Source organism: Odocoileus virginianus, chromosome 6, assembly GCF_023699985.2.
Source record: "Odocoileus virginianus isolate 20LAN1187 ecotype Illinois chromosome 6, Ovbor_1.2, whole genome shotgun sequence".
Classification (NCBI taxonomy): Eukaryota; Metazoa; Chordata; class Mammalia; order Artiodactyla; family Cervidae; genus Odocoileus; species Odocoileus virginianus.
The window spans coordinates 33,332,778-33,349,305 of record NC_069679.1 but is presented as its reverse complement, the minus strand read 5'-3'; the positions used below and the strand labels follow the sequence as shown (position 1 = coordinate 33,349,305).

At 40.7% G+C, this 16,528-nt stretch overlaps 1 long non-coding RNA gene across 1 annotated transcript in view; it reads left to right on the top strand.

The window, feature by feature from the left end:
- Positions 1-16,528, top strand: part of LOC139035498 (uncharacterized) — a 36,930-nt gene that overhangs the window by 12,103 nt on the left and 8,299 nt on the right. The window lies entirely within an intron of this gene.

The window sequence follows — 16,528 nt, the reverse complement described above, 5'->3', positions numbered from 1 at the left end:
TATATTTTTTAGCCCATTGACTGCTGGAATGTCCAGAACAATGGATTTCTCAGGTGAAACAATGGATGTTTTCAAGTGTAATAGATTCAAGAAGAGGGGGGAATCCCCCCTTTCCCACAGGCAAGAACATCTTGCATTCCTCAGAATTAAATATATACCAATCTACTTTCTATCCATCTAGTCCATTCATTTGCCAAAAGATTATTTCCTAATATACCATAAAGTATGAAGTGAATGGATGAATAATGAAGATAACTAATAATTATATCTCATAATGTCTACATTTGAAATTATAAAAGTCGCAGGTTTAAAATCCCCTGAGATAAATATTTTTTCTTTCTACTCTGTGTTCTAACATAGAGAAAGTTAGCATTTTGGAGTCATGCTGCTACTTGAATCATGACTGGTGGCATTTTTGAAAAGGAAATGCCAAACCATTTTAAGATTTCGACAACAGAAGAAGTGAGAGAGAATCAGAACTAAAACTGGGGCAGAAAGAAATCCCTGCCACTTAGAGATTGACGCTTTCATTCATCTTCTAATTCAGTCAAAAATGCATTCAATTATGCACTGCCTTAGTCACCCCAGTTACCACTGCTCTGGGATTGATCCCTGAGTCCCTCCTACTCTTTTCTGCACAGAGCCATCCATATATTACTAATTTTATTCCTGACAGCTTTCCAATTAATTATATTATGCGCCGTAAAAAGAATATAAGGTGAGCACTGTTCCCAAGGGGTGATCTGCTTCTAGTCTGTTACCTTCAGGTAAGGAAATAATGAGATGAGAAGCTTGGATGGCGTCTCCGACTCAGTGGACATGGGTTTGAGCAAACTCTGGGAGATAGTGGAGGACAGGGAATCCTGACATGCTGCAGTCCATGGACTCAGGCACAACTTAACAACTGAACAACAAAGAGTCAGGCACAACCTAACGACTGAACAACAACAATAATGAAAGCAGCTATCTAAATGCATCTTGATCTTCTCCATGTCAACAAGCTTTACACTTGGAGAACCATATCAAGTTTGTTCCAGGATAGAATCTGATGTTTAAAAGTGCCCTACCACAACATGTTATATTCTAGTATAATCAGCTTTGGCAGCTTCTAGTTCATTCCTTTCTCAAGCTGAGCCATTTGGTATGTTTTCAGATTCAATTCATTCACCATCTTATTTAATCAAGACTTTCAAGTGTATCCTGTAATTCAACAGGAGACTTATAAACTAGTGTTTCTCAAAGTATCTGTGGTGAATGATGATTTTTTTTAAATTTCCCCACTGTCACAGACCAACTTTTTGGTGAAGTACAATGAAAATGAATTACTAGAAAATGATACTGGATATCAGCAAAATTAAGTTGCTCTTAAAAAAAAAATCTAAGGCTTGGCTCAATTTCTGTACTTATCTTGTCACAAATCAGTTTCAGTACATAGCCCATGCCTTCCTTGCACAGCACTGTTCTCAAATACTCTTGTTACTTTACCTCAGAGTTTTGCCCAGTGTGTGCATCACGGTCCTTCTAAGAACAGAGAGATGGGAACACACCACCTGGACACATGAAATAGGAAGTTGTGCTTTCTGTAGACATTTTTTAAACAGTCATAAAACTGAATAAAAATCAGTCTACTTTTTGTTATCATCGTTCACCATTCATCGACCATTCTAAACAATGTCAAAAAATCTTCTCCCTGAAAAAAATACTCCTCTCCCCTCAAGATATCTTCTCCACACACACAGGTCCTACCATTTGCACTGCAGTCAATTTTGTTGCTGTGCCCTATATGGTTTCTAATGTCTCCACACTGTATGATCAGATAGGACACATTTTTAAGAGTCTGACAAATTCATAAAATAATCATGATGAGATGCGTATCAGATAGAGAAGCTAGTCAATTTAATGTCCCAGAGGTTGACAGTGGGGACATTGGTTCAGATAATGAGATAGTATTGCCTTGTTGTTTGTTCATTATTTTTTTTCTTTGTATAAATCCTTGTCTAGAATCACCCATAAGAGGGACAAGGCCAGAGGACAGGATGGTTAGCAAGGGAGAACTGGAGAATTCCAGTACCCTCAACAACTAAGTTTCTAAAACTAGGCCCAAAAGGTGATAAAGATATCAAGATAAAATGGAAAAATATAGATGTATCGTTGCTGTATGCCAGTGTATAAGACATATCAATTCTCTTTATTGTAACAGACACTATACAGAACTCCCTGAATGCACGTCAAAATATTCACATTAACAAATTTCCAGGTAATCACAAAGGCCACATGCAGTAGATGAGAATTGCCTTGAGTAACAGCTTTTTAATTTCTGTCTACCACTTAACAACATAATAATTGTACTCTTAATTTTATTATTCCATGTAATCCTGGAAATGCTTCAGTTTCAAAAGACAAAGACAGAGGGAAACTTTCTCAAATGAAATATTTCTTGTAATAATTGTGTTGTCACCATAAATGATGAAATCATGCCTATATCTCCTTGGCCTTAAGAGCTGGAAATGAAAATTGAACTGCAATTATTGCTGCTAGGTCAGTCATGGAATAAAAGCAAGAGCAAATTTTGAAGTGAGTTAAGACTAGGTCACCAAATAAAATACAGACTGTCCAGTTACATTTGCATTTCAGATAAGCAGTGGATACTTTCAGCACAAGTATGTCCCAGATATTAGATGGGATATATACTTATACTAAAAACTTATTTGCTGTTTATCTGATATTTAAATTTAACAGCATGTTCTGTATGTTTATCTGCTATATCTAGCAACCCAAGATGAGAAGAGAAGCCCCAAAATTCGAATCTATTTGTTTTTCTAAAGCCATGGAACAATCTCAACAGCTTTACTCAATAAAGAGAATATAACACAGATTAAACAACTGGCGCTAAACTAGGAGTTTTCCCAGATGTTTACCAGGATTGAAATTAACTGCAAAAATTAAAGAAACAGACTAGGGGAATATCCCAACCCTCAGAGAGGTAGAAAGATTGAAAGAGGGAGGAACTAAGGCAGAGGGAAATACAAGAAAGAGAAAAGAGAAGAAGAAAGGAAGAGAACAGAAGAGGAGAGAAAGACACTACTAGGAGAAGGAAGATGGAGCCACAGAGGAAAGGACAGCACCATTTATATGGAGCGCTGACTGGACAGCACCTTTTATTGGCTACTTCTCTTTCTTTGTTGCATTTCTTTACCCTTTTATCAGTGCTTTGTCTTTTCACCTCCCAAATCATCTGCATTTGATTCATCATTTGCTATTAGGGAACCCAAACTAAGGCAGTCAGATTTCTAGAAGTCTGTTGTATCTCCAAATTTCTGATCAATATAATAGATTATATTAGAGTGCATTTGGTTAATAAATAGCATTTTATTATACTTTGATAATATACTATTGTTTATAATAACAGTAATTGCTATTTGCATCACAATGTTTTCAAATAATGTATATATTAATATATGTATATATTTCCAATTCAATATTATTTCATTCATTCATATTTTCTCTTCTAGATGAATTTGTGAATTAGTAAAATAATCTAGAAAAATGGTACAGATGAACCTATCTCCAGGGCAAAGACACAGATGTGGAGACTAGACATGTGGACACAGGGGGAGAAGGGAAGGGTGGGACAAATTGTGAGATTAGGATTGACATATATACACCTGGAGAATCCTGTGGACAGAGGAGCCTGGCAGGCTATAGTCCATAGGGTCGCAGAGTCAGACACAACTGAAGTGACTTAGTATGCATGCATTATATACACTACCATGTGTAAAATAGATAGCTGGTGGGAAACATGGGAAGCTCAGCTGGTGCTCTCTGATGACCTAAACAGGTGGGATTGGAGGGGGAGGGGAGAGGGGATATGTGTATACATATAGCTGATTCACTTCATTGTGTGGCAGAAAAACACACAGCACTGTAAAGTGATTATCTTCCAATTTAAAAAAAAGTGAAACTTTACTATCAGTAGATAGTGATCACTAGGCCTTTAAAATAAAACAAGAAGAAAAACATAAGTGCTTTAAAAAAATGGTGAGGTGAGGCAGACATAGAAGAGAATGAAGTCCATCTAAACACGCTGGCATCATTTAAGTTGCTCATTACTTCCTATAGCAGCTAAATGGACTAGGAGACCTACTAAATCAATGTCTGAAAACTCTAGATTTAAACAGTTCAGAGGTTTCTTTGAATTCTAAACATTTCTTCTTAAGAGGCCTCATGAAAATCATCTCAGTGTTTCAGGCACTCTACTTCTCAGGCAAGAAAGGATTTAAGAAATTTAGAAGGAAAGAGACACTTTATTCAAGCCCCCGTGGGTTAGACAGTTGATATATTTTGGGATACCCTATTCCTGGATCATCCTTCCTATGTTGGGAAATTCTTCATCTTTTGAGTCCTGTCCTTTTCATGACAGAAGCCAGAAACTTTTCCACCTCCCATGTAACCAGGCACCAGCATATGATAGAGGCCATGCCAACCAGACCCATTCTTGCAACACCTCAGTTCAGAAACTGGTGAACACCTGAGCTAGTGTTACATAGATTCATTCCAGGGAAAGTAAATTGCAAAGACATGGACTTCCAGTGGCAGTCCTGAACCATGAGGTTCAGCTGCAAGCTACAGCTTGTTGTCCAAGGTCTGTGGTCTTGCCTCCACCTGGTGACTCCACAGGACCATCCTGTGTTAGGATTACATGTTGCTGCTGAGACCACAACTTGGCCACCTGATGCCAAGGTGGCAATACTTTGGCCACCTGATGCAAAGAGCTGACTTACTGGAAAAGACCCCGATGCTGGGAAAGATTGAGGGCAAGAGGAGAAGGGGGTGACAGAGGATGAGATGGTTGGATGACATCATTGACTCATATGGACATGGACATGAGTTTGAGCAAACTCAGGGAGATAGCGAAGGACAGGGAAGCCTGGCATGCTGCAGTCCATGGGGTTGCAAAGTTAGACATGGCTGAATTGCTGAACAACAACACCCTGAGACCACAGGGGCTTTCCAGGAGGCACAGTGGTAAAAGCTTGCCTGCCAGTGCGGGAGCTGGGGGAGACACAGGTGCAAGCCCTGGGGTGGGCAGAACCCTGGAGTAGGGAACGGGAACCCACTCCAGTACTCCTGCCCAGGAAACACCATGGACAGAGGCACCTGGGGGGCTATAGTCCACGGGTCACAGAGCGGGACACGACTGGCAACTGAGCACACACACACACACACACCCCCGAGAGTGCACACCTCAGATGGGCCTTGGAACCCATGGGCTGAGACTCACTGCCTTTTAACTGAGATCACACATCTGGTCTTAGGACTTAATGAAGATCAGCTTTCCCATGTCTCAGCACAGAAGGAATTCAGTGAGAGGCGAAGTGATAGGTTAGAAGTAGATTTATTGAGAGAGATACAAATATAGGTTATGCAGTCCACACATCAGAGAGCAAGAGCAGCCCTGAAATAAGGGGTGGTTAGTTTTTTATGGGGAGAAGGCAATGGCACCCCACTCCAGTGTTCTTGCCTGGAGAATCCCAGGGATGGCGGAGCCTGGTGGACTGCCGTCTGTGGGGTCGCACAGAGTCGGATACAACTGAAGCAACTTAGCAGCAGCAGCAGTTTTTATGGGCTGAGTAATTTCATAGGCTAGTGAGTGGGAGGATTATTCCAACTATTTCAGGGAAAGGGGAAGAGATTTCCAGGAATCTGAGGAAAATATCCACTTTTTAGCTTCTTATGGTCAGCCTCAGAACTGTCATGGTGCCTGTGAATATGTCATTCAGCCTATGCTAATGTGTCATATTATCTCTTGAGAAACCTGTATGCAGGTCAGGAAGCAACAGTTAGAACTGGACACGAAACAACAGACTGGTTCCAAATTGGAAAAGGAATATGTCAAGGCTGTATATTGTCACCCTGCTTATTTAACTTATATGCAGAGTACATCATGAGAAATGCTGGGCTGGAAGAAGCACAAGCTGGAATCAAAATTGCCGGGAGAAATATCAGTAACATCAGATATGCAGGTGACAGCACCCTTATGGCAGAAAGTGAAGAGGAACTAAAAAGCCTCTTGATGAAAGTGAAAGAGGAGAGTGAAAAAGCTGGGTTAAAGCTCAACATTCAGAAAACTAAGATCATGGCATCCGGTCCCATCACTTCTTGGGAAATAGATGGGGAAACAGTGTCAGACTTTATTTTTGGGGGGTTCCAAATTGCTGCAGATGGTGACTGCAGCCATGAAATTAAAAGACGCTTACTCCTTGGAAGGGAAGTTATGAACAACCTAGACAGCATATTAAAAAGCAGAGACACGCCAGTCAGGATGGCTGCTATCCAAAAGTCTACAAGCAATAAATGCTGGAGAGGGTGTGGAGAAAAGGGAACCCTCTTACACTGTTGGTGGGAATGCAAATTAGTACAGCCACTATGGAAAACAGTGTGGAGATTCCTTAAAAAGCTGGAAATAGATCTGCCATATGACCCAGCAATACCACTTCTAGGCATACACACTGAGGAAACCAGATCCGAAAGAGACACGTGCACCCCAATGTTCATCACAGCACTGTTTATAATAGCCAGGACATGGAAGCAACCTAGATGCCCATCAGCAGACGAATGGATGAGGAAGCTGTGGTACATATACACCATGGAATATTACTCAGCCATTAAAAAGAATTCATTTGAATCAGTTCTAATGAGATGGATGAAACTGGAGCCCATTATACAGAGCGAAGTAAGCCAGAAAGATAAAGACCATTACAGTATACTAACACATATATATGGAATTTAGAAAGATGGTAACGATAACCCTATATGCAAAGAAAGAAAAAGAGACTCAGATGTATAGAACAGACTTGTGGACTCTGTGGGAGAAGGCGAGGGTGGGATGTTTCAAGAGAACAACATCGAAACATGTATATCTAGGGTGAAACAGATCACCAGCCCAGGTTGGATGCATGAGACAAGTGCTCAGGCCTGGTGCACTGGGAAGACCCAGAGGGATCGGGCAGAGAGGGAGGTGGGAGGGGAGATCGGGATGGGGAATACATGTAAATCCATGGCTAATTCATTTCAATGTATGACAAAAACCACTGCAATGTTGTAAAGTAATTAGCCTCCAACTAATAAAAATAAGTGGAAAAAAAAAAAAAAGCAGAGACATTACTTTGCCAACAAAGGTCCGTCTAGTCAATGCTACGGTTTCTCCAGTGGTCATGTATGGATGTGAGAGTTGGACCATAAAGAAAGCTGAGTGCCAAAGAATTGATGCTTTTGAACTGTGGCATTGGAGAAGACTCTTGAGAGTCCCTTGGACTGCAAGGAGATCCAACCAGTCCATCCTAAAGGAGATCAGTCCTGGGTGTTCATTGGAAGGACTGATGCTGAAGCTGAAACTCCAATATTTTGGCCACCTCATGTGAAGAGTTGACTCATTGGAAAAGACCCTAATGCTGAGAGGGGTTGGGGGCATGAGGAGAAGGGGACGACAGAGGATGAGATGGCTGGATGGCATCACTGACTCGATGGACATGAGTTTGATTAAACTCTGGGAGTTGGTGATGGACAGGGAGGCCTGGTGTGCTGTGATTCATGGGGTCACAAAGAGTTGGACACAACTGAGCAACTGAACTGAACTGGATGTATCACAATGAGCATATAACAAGGCTCAAGGTCTATGGGAAGTTTATGTGGTATCCTCAACAGCTATGTCATTCTTTTAAAGGTTGTGTCCTGCCCACATCCCTCCTGTTTCATTCTTAGCTATGTAACTCAAAGCTGATTATCTGGTCCTTTGGAAGGGGCTTTGTGCTACCAAAATCACTTGCTACATTTCTTTTCTGCTTAAACAGAGTTTGCAACTGTGGCTTGCAACTAAAAACTAGCTGACATACCCTTTAAAATATGCAAAGCTACAGTGTAGGAAGTTTAAAGATAAATGGAATCTTTTCCTCAAGGAGTTTATGTAGTACAGTGGGAAAAAAAAAGTAAATGACAACAATGTACAGCAGACTCTGAGAAGGCAGATGAGTATTTTAGGTAAGAGCATACCCTTTGGAGCCATACTGCCTGGCATTCAAATCACGGCCCCACCATTGTTAACTTTGTTTCATTTAACACATTACTTAACTTCTCTGTGCCTCAGACTTTTTATCTGTAAAATGGAGATAATGACTATCATATAAGGTTTTATTGTGGAGAGTCCTGATTATTTTCCTACATCCATTCTCTCCTTTTGGGGCACATGGTCAATCAACTAAAGATTATATTTTCAACCTCCCTTAGAAATAACTCAATGCAGTTATGTCACTAAGTGTTAACCATTTGAATGAGAGCAGAAGAAATGTGCACTACCCTGGCTTCACTGGGTTAAAAAGAAATTCCTTAATCTGGACTTATACTCTTTATTCCCTTTCATCTTGTTTGAAAATAGTGATTACAGGTGATGAATGGTGATGGTGAAATTTAAGGTTGAGGATGGGCCATCCTGCTCACCTGGGTTCATGGGTGACTCTGCAGAGCAGAACAACCATTCTACTCTCATTGCAGTGTTGTAAGAGAAATCAGTGTCTGTATTAGTCAAGGTTCTCTAGAGAAACAGAGCCAGTAGGACATATAGATAGATAGATAGACAGATAGAAAGATATTTACATAAATACATAGAGATAGAGATGTGTTAAAGGAAATTTCCTGTGGGGATTGGCTCACACAATTATGGAGACTGACAAATGCTGTTGTTACTGAACCAAGCTTGGGTCCACTTACCTGCCATACAGCAAAGCCAGTCTACTGACACCAGGATGTGGTGAAGGAAAGGCAGCATCTATCACAGGTGCCAAGCAAGGAGAATGGGAAGCTTATGCTCCAAAGATGCAAAATCCCCTGCTACTTTCAGGGCAAGACTTTTAAAGGCAACGTTAGGAGTGAGGGTTGTAGCATGCATGATAAACTTACAGACTTTCTTCTGGTTGGTTGGTGGTGAGGTAACTGATGTATTTTTAGGAATCTTAATCATCATCCTATGGTCCCAAGCAGTCTGAAGTCTACATGCTCGTGGTCAGTATGTACTCACTATCAACCACCTGGGTAGAGGTCTTAATTTCTGCAGAACAACTCAAAGATGTGTTTCAGGTTGTTATAGATATCCTTCCTGTGATTCTGCTTTATGGCTGAAATTGTTTAAACTATCATTGCTTTTCTTGCTTGATTGTTCTTATTTTTGCTTGCATTCCCTCACTTCCCTAATTAGTAAGTACTTGTTGTGTCTGTTCTTTGGAACTCAGGGAAGACCTAGGAGATTAAAGCCTTTTTATCTTTCTTTTTTTTTTTTTCCTTATTGCCTTTTTAACAATTTGTTGCCTATTAGATATTTAGCAAGACTCTGAGGAGGAAGGCTGTAGTATCATGTGAATGGCTTTCAGACTTTTCTCCATAAAGATGGATAGTTCAAGGTGATCCTACATGACAATGATGCCCCCAAAGAATTAAGACTATATATATGCATAGTATAAAAGACTTGGCACTGAAGGACCAGAGAAGGCATACAGAAAATGCACTAGCGTGTAATTGTTTTCTGTACTAACGTCATTATTTATAGGTGAATTAGCTTTTCATTTCTTTACAAAATTCCATCATTAATTATTAGTAAGTTCCAAAAGTAAAGTCTTTTTCTATTAGCAAGAAATGGGGGACATAGCAGGGCTTTTGTACCCAGGAGGGTCCTGTAGAATGCTCGGTTTCACTGTTTGCAAAGCAGAGAACCAGTTTGCAGTAATTCTGTCCAAATGTGAAGGCCTTAGAATAGGGGCTGGAAGATGAGAGGTGATGAGGGAACACACTGGAGTAAGTACAAGAACTGAGAATTCTGGGCTTCTGTGTGGGAGGGCAGAAGACAAACATTCCAGCTCAAGAAAAGGAGAGAAAATTTGCCCTCAAAGAATTAGATGATGCCCACCCATATTGGGGAGGGCAGATTTTCTTTATTCAGCCTATTGATTCAAATGTTAATCTCTTCTAGAAACACTCTCATAGACACACCTAGAAATAATGTTTCTGAGCATCCCTTAGCCCAATCAACACATAAAATTAGCATCCCTTAGCCCAATCAACACATAAAACTAACCATCATAGTATCTTTATTTGTTAAGCTTCTGCATCATTGGGGCTCTTTATTCCAACAACTCTGGCTTTTACTCTAAATACTAGAGTAATCACAAGGATTAGATATACATGTTTTTAACCTAAGCTTAGAACAGTTGCTGGCTTAAAGGTACTATTTAAGCACTGTATACATTTTGCTAGTATTAGACTCATTTTTTTTTTTCATGTGAAGACATTGAAACCTAGATAGATGAAGCAATTGACCCAAGGCTACACTCAAGGTGTCAGAATTAGGATTTAATCCAATCTGTCTATAATAGAGTGATGTGTAAATTTCAAATTTTAAATGTCTTTTTATTTAGACAAGTTTCACACTTACATAAAAATAACAAGGTCCTAACTGATATTGTCATCCCTGAGAATTTACATTTATTAGGTTCCCTTGAAGGTTAGGAGGGGGGCTTTCTATCCCAGGCTTCCCTTATCCTCTTATTAACAGTGAAATGAGTCCATGAGGGGAGTAGGAAGTTTGTGACACTGTCTCTAGAGTTGGGGTCCAGGGAGGTAATCACGAGAGAAGGAATCTAAGTCTCACTGAACAGGCTCTCCATGGGGTCCAGCCGGGAAGGAAGAAAGTGAGGACAGAAGGACCAAGGAGCTCTGAGCCCAGGTACCAGTTCTCTGTCCCTCCAGGGATATAAACAACAAACAAGGCACAGGGAAGACTGAGAAAGACAGAAGGAATAGAAATAGCAGTCACAACAGGGTATTTTGGACCAAGCGTAAAGACCATTTAAGCCTTTGCTTTGATAGTGTGTACATATTTATTTTTTCCCTCCATTTCCCCTATCATTTATTTGAGGGAGGTAGTTCTTATATGTTAACAGCTCATATAATTTCACGATGTTCTGCTTGCAGAGGATTTAGTCATTTAATGTTTCATTTGCTCAGTCTGACGATTGAATACCTATACAGGTTGCTTCTCCAGGCTTGATTGCATATGGTGACTTTTGATTGACAGCCCTTCTGTACCACGGTAGTAGAGACCTCCAGGATTGCAGGGGAAAGAAAGGAAAACTAGGATTTATTGAGCCCCCACTGTGTGCTTGACATTTTAAGCATATAATTTTCTTTCCATTTACTAACTCATGACATTTTATTATCCTAGTTTTCAGAGATGAGCAACCCAGTTTAAAGAGGTTACATAACTTCTCCAGGATATAACAAATATAGCAAGTGGAGGAACTGCATTCAAGCTCAACCCCCACTGACTCTGAAGTCTGTGCCCTCCACTCTACTCTGCACACACCCATGAGTCTGCTGCCATTCAGACTGAACTGGATTTTCTCTATGAAACAGGGATGATAAAGCTACTTACCTCATATAACTGGATGAAATGAGATGATACATGCACTTAGCCTGGTGCCTGGCCCATTGTAGCTGTTGAATGTGCTTAGAAACACATACATATTTTCTGTATGTGACCATGAGTTGCTAGTTATAACATTTCATTTTGCACCAAGATCTATGAAGTGGACTGATTTGTCAGCTTAGTCAGCCTACCTAAGCTGTGAGTGGACCATTAGGCTAACTGCTCCATTTAGTGGTAAATGAAGAATTATCATATGAAGACAAAAAAAAAAGTGGCAGCTGACTTTTCTTGGTTGCTGCAGAAGGTAAACAAAAGCAAATGGGTGGAAGTTACAAAAAGGCAGAGTGCAACAACATTTAGAGAGAGAAGTCCATTTGTCAGATGTCTCCAAAGGAAGTAAAGATCACTAAATGTGTCCAAGCTGACTGGAGGAACACTTGACGAAGGTCACATGTGACAGCATCTTCTTCTGGGCGAGACACCAGACTACAATGTCTCACCCTGTCTCTTAGCCATGTTTCTACGGCTTTCATGTAGGTTGCAGAGAACAGTTCTATTTCTTTCCCGGGTAATCTCAGGACATCTCAACCTTGAAATTTATATGAATTATGCTTGATTGAAAACTGTTTTCTTCTTCAAAAGCCTGTTTTCCCATTTGTCTTTCCCTGCACCTTTTGAGGGAAGAACCATGTTGGGCATCTGTTCCCAGTTTTCTGTCCTGGCCTCCAGCTATGAAGAACACCCCCGTTCCCATGGGGGCGGGAAGTTTGGCTCTCCTTTTAGAAATTCCCTTCTGTTCTGCACTAATCACACCCTCGGTACATTTTACATCTTATTTTTAGGAGCAAAGTATAAAGAATCCTAGCACCAACAGCAGTTTCTGTGGCAACCTGCATCACCCCCCCCCCCCCCCGCCCCTTGCTTGTCCAGCTGTGCAAGAATTAAATCCTAATAGAGGCCATTTTACATCATGTAAAGGAGATCCAAAGTGAAGGTGCTTTTTAAATGCAGGTTTTCTTCTAAGTTAAGTGGGAACCAGCCAGGAATTAGGTTGGGAGGTGGGTGGGTGAATAAAAGAAACAGAACCTTTAGTTAGACCTAGAACACTTATAAAGTCCCAGGTGTTCACAGGCATGCCCTAGTTGCCCTGATTTTTTTCCCTCAGGGCATCATTTTAGACACAGAAATAGCATTTAGACCAATGAAAACTAGGTTTGAATATTTATATCCAGGGTATTTGTTGATAAGTCCTCCTTCCCCTCCTCCTCCCCTTATGGGGTCTAGCCTGCATAACCTTCCAGGTTAGACAAGATTATAAAATGACATATTTTTCATGTTTATCTTGAATAACTATCCAAGCTTCTAGGAGATTTTCACCAAGCTCTGTCTTCCTGACACAGTCAAAACAGATAGAGACACCTGGCCAGGCCAGTGTGTAGGCCTGTAAAAGCTGTGCCCTGAGAATGATCTTCAGTGGACTCCGAAAGACCACCCAACCAAAATAATCTACCCCAAGGCTATTTCCTGTCCCAGATTATCATAACAACCCCTGCTTTGTGTTGTCATTTGATTCCATCTGATTCTAGAAAAAAAATTACTTATACTTCTGGGAGGATCAAAATGTTCTAATCAAAGTTATATTTTATATTCTGTTTGCTTCTAGGAAAACATTATGTGGTCCATAATTTTAAAAAAGACATTTATTCTAAGACCATTAATATAGAGGCCACAGAAAAGAAAAAATAAATATGCCCCAAATGTAGACTATGCTTAAACATTGATTGAACTACAAGTTTCTCGAAGTCAAATGAGTTTTTAAATTATGATTCATTATATAGTTATCACCTGTTAAAAGATACCAGTTTGTCAGAAGACATTTTTCTGATACTAAATTCTTAAAAGGGACACTTCTATGTAAGAAACAGAGGAATGGACTTTTTTCAAAAAGTTACTTATGAAAAGATACAAAATCATTCTCCCCAGAACCATTTACAATATTGACCTTTGATAAAATCTAAGGTTATAACCTCAAAGTAAGACTCACTGAAGCTACCAAGGTAGTGCAATAAAGCATTTTACAGTCAAAATACATTTTACCCTTGAAGTTTTTTTCTCTCTCCATTAGATGTAGATTCGTCAAAGACAGGGGACACTTTTTATCCACGTTTCCATCCCCAATGCCAAACACAATAGCTTACATACAGGTGACACTTAGGACATATTGAATGAACTGATAATAAGACCATTTCCTCAAAGTATAACCTCTAACATCCCAGAAAAAATTTCACCCTGGCACTGGATTTGAAGAGTATTGCTCTGTCTAACAGGGACATAAGAGAGGGGGTGAAGTCTCATCTCTGCATCCCCACCCCCCTCACTATGCCTTCCTCAGCAGCTGCTCAACTCATGTCAGCATCCTCTTATTTGGTTCTGTGGATAATTGGGGAGTTTGTGTAATCTTTTCTGGTAGAAGTGGTTGAGGCTGGGGAGATGACATCATAACAGGTGCTGGCATTAGAAGGAAGTCCGGCCAAGCGGCCCCAGAAAGAAGGCATAGCAGACGGGAGTGAGTGACAAGAATGCTGGCATGTTCCTTCCGGCAGCACAAAAATGGAACAAGCTCAGAAAAGCTCAAAGACTGAAGGCTTCCTCACAGAATCAGAGAATGGAAGTTTCTCCTTTACTCTTCATTGGAATCATGGGTCCTTCTCTTTAATTCTCTAATATCCTTCTCAGTATCCATAAGATACTGAAGCATACAGTTCTGTATTAAATGTCAGGGAATGGTAGAGTCTACAGTATATACTAGTCAGATGATTTACAAGCACTTGGACCCATTCAATTGAACTTGGCTTGCGTTCTTTGGTGGACTCTACTTTTAGGTCACTTGTGTTTGCTAAGTCGCTATAGTCATGTCCTACTCTTTGTGACCCCATGGACTTCTATAGCCTACCAGGGTCCTCTGTCCATTGGATTTCCAATGTCCAAGGGAGTGGTTTGCCATTCTCTTCTCCAGGGGATCTTCTGGACCCAGGGATCAAACCCAGGTCTCTTATGTCTCCTGCATTGGCAGTCAGGTTCTTTACCACCAGCGCCACCTGGGAAGCCTGGAGGTCACCCCTACTTCTCCTATAACCATGTGGCTCTGAGGACGTTTCATCACGTGCTCTTTGGCCCAAGGCTGCTTTCTCTTGGTCTCTTCCTTCTTAGCTGAATTGATTTCTGATTCTCATAGTCAGATTCCTAACAGCTGCCTGGGATTTTGCACAATTTCTTGAAAGTCAAGTCCTCCCTTTCCCGGGAGGATTTTATCCACACCAGATCTCTTCTGTTGTTGCTCCTCTGATATTCTCCCACTCTTTATTTAAATGCCCCAAATTCCCTAACAATTCTAGGTTTGACTCATTGTCTTACCTGACAAATGTTAACATATTTAGTGGAGGACTTTAGCCCACTCACGTTTATTTTAACCACCAGTATATTTAGTGATATTTTTGACTTTATATTTTAAATTCTCTTTTTCATGTTTTTCTATTTTTTTGTCCCTCTTTCTTGACTTATTCTGAATGAAGTCTTCTTTTTCTTTCCCTCTATAGCAAGGATAATTTTTCTGTTATGGACCAGATAATAGATATTTTAGTCCCTGTCAGCCATATGGTCTCTGTCACAGCTCCTCAATTCTGATGTTAGAGTGTGAAGCAGCCAGAGACAATACTCAGATGAAGAAGCACGGCTGTGTCTCAATAAAACTTTGTTTACAAACAAGCAGCAGCCCAGACTTGGCCTGTGCCCGAAATTTGCTAACCCTGTTTGTAGAGGATTGGAAGTTCTATATTCTTCATTATTAACAAATATATTTTGCATTTATTAAAATATATACTTCTGTGAAAGATCATATAAATGTGTTGTGTTGTGTTGTGTGTTAGTCACTCACTCGTGTCTGACTCTTTGAGACCCCATGGACTGCAGCCCACCAGGCTCCTTGGTCCATGGGATTTTCCAGGCAAGACTATTGGAATGAGTGCCATTCCCTTCTCCACGGGCTCTTCCTGACCCAGGGGTTGAACCCAGGTGTACACCCTGGAAGCAGATTCTTTACCGTCTGGGCCACCAGGGAAGCCCCAAGCAAGATAGTTTTATTTCTCTAACTGTATGTGAGCGGTCAGGGGCTGCTTGGGCAACACCACAGTCCGAGGACCCAGGATTCTATCTTGTTAGTCCTGGTCACTAAGGTGCTGCCCTCTCCTGAACCTACATCCTCATCCACGTTTCAGCCAGTGGAGAGGGGGCACAGGAAGTGGACAGCATGCCCCTTTTCTTTAGGCGCACAGCGCTGAAAATGCACAAATCATTTCTCCCTGCTTGATGATTAGAAGTTTGCCATAGGTCACACCTGGCTTATAAGGGAGCCTGGGATATGTAGACAAACTGGGAGACCATGGAAAGTGAAAGTTGCTCAGCTGTGTCTAACCCTGCGATCCCAAGGACTATACAGTCCGTGGAATTCTCTAGGCCAGAATACTGGAGTGGGCAGCCTTTCCCTTCTCCAGGGGATCATCCCAAACCAGAGATCGAACCCAGGTCTCCCGCACTGCAGGAGGATTCTTTATCACCTGAGCCACAAGGGGAGACCATGTACCCAGCTTCAAATACTATGACTGTAGAAAATGGAGAGGGTAGATAATGGGAGGCATTTAGAAGTCTCTTCAGCAACTAAAATTTTACTTTCTGACTTGCTTTAAAGGTTAATTAGAATCTATAACCTCTCATCCAATGAAAACACAACCGTTAGCATATATTTATTTAGCACAGTCTAGTTATGTTTTTACTGCTGTCATCTTGCTAGATTCCGGTTCTTCATATTCCCATGGGAGTTTTTGTTGCTCCATGTGAAATAGATGTGATTGGTTTATCAGTGGTCATTTCCTAAGATCTGACCTCCAAACTTTCAGAACAATTATTCCACACATCTTTCTCTCTCTTTTTGTTTCTCTCATGGAGAAAGAAGAATCAGTACTTGGGAAACTCTTTATATTTTTACTTAGAAAGACCTGAATT